The 370-nt window shown below is 36.6% G+C and overlaps 1 protein-coding gene across 1 annotated transcript in view; it reads left to right on the top strand.

The window, feature by feature from the left end:
* LOC107044534 overlaps nt 1-370 on the top strand; it is a 3,422-nt gene that overhangs the window by 2,524 nt on the left and 528 nt on the right. The gene's annotated exons all lie outside the window — the stretch shown is intronic.

Raw genomic sequence — 370 nt, 5'->3', positions numbered from 1 at the left:
TGTAAAATTCACCGAAGTAGCTTTGAGTATGGGTTTGCAGAACTCGGATTTAGAACCTTGCTTATTCACTTGGCGAGATGAAGACAAGTTCTTGTTCCTGCTACTTTATGTAGATGATATGTTATTGGCGAGTAATGATAAGGATAAATTGGATGAAGTAAAGAGTAACTTANAGATGTGCGAATAAAAATGAGTCAGCGGACTTGAAAACGGAGGGAGCAGGAACAGTAGAAATCGACTTGGCGAGCGGTTATTAGAAGTCGACAAAGTTATTTTTGCAGAAGCTCTTAAAGCAAATCTGCTATCATTAAGAAAATTTGCCGAAATGGGATTAGCAATCTACTTAGATGACAAGAAAATTGATATATTT

The sequence above is a fragment of the Diachasma alloeum genome, unplaced genomic scaffold (assembly GCF_001412515.2).
Source record: "Diachasma alloeum isolate Michigan unplaced genomic scaffold, Dall2.0 Dall_scaffold_00757, whole genome shotgun sequence".
Lineage (NCBI taxonomy): Eukaryota > Metazoa > Arthropoda > Insecta > Hymenoptera > Braconidae > Diachasma > Diachasma alloeum.
Note: the sequence above shows the minus strand (reverse complement) of the source record. Positions and strands in the feature narration are given on the sequence as shown.